Source organism: Penaeus monodon, chromosome 23 (assembly GCF_015228065.2).
Source record: "Penaeus monodon isolate SGIC_2016 chromosome 23, NSTDA_Pmon_1, whole genome shotgun sequence".
Classification (NCBI taxonomy): domain Eukaryota; kingdom Metazoa; phylum Arthropoda; class Malacostraca; order Decapoda; family Penaeidae; genus Penaeus; species Penaeus monodon.
The window spans coordinates 39,621,385-39,621,603 of record NC_051408.1 but is presented as its reverse complement, the minus strand read 5'-3'; positions in this window follow the sequence as shown (position 1 = coordinate 39,621,603).

Here is a 219-nt window from a genome sequence, read left to right as displayed (position 1 = left end):
TGCGGCAATTTCTTTTGGCAAATTCTAATTCTCTTCTTACATTTTAAGGGCATCTAAGTATAGAACTAACAAGCTAAATTATCATTCTTCCTCTGTGTGTTTTTAGTGGCTTGCAATCGGAGACGTGACCCGGCCTGCTGAGATGACCCTGATGCTACACGTTGCATGTCATTGCAACTTTTGCTCACCGAGCCATCGCAACATATTTTTCAGATTATG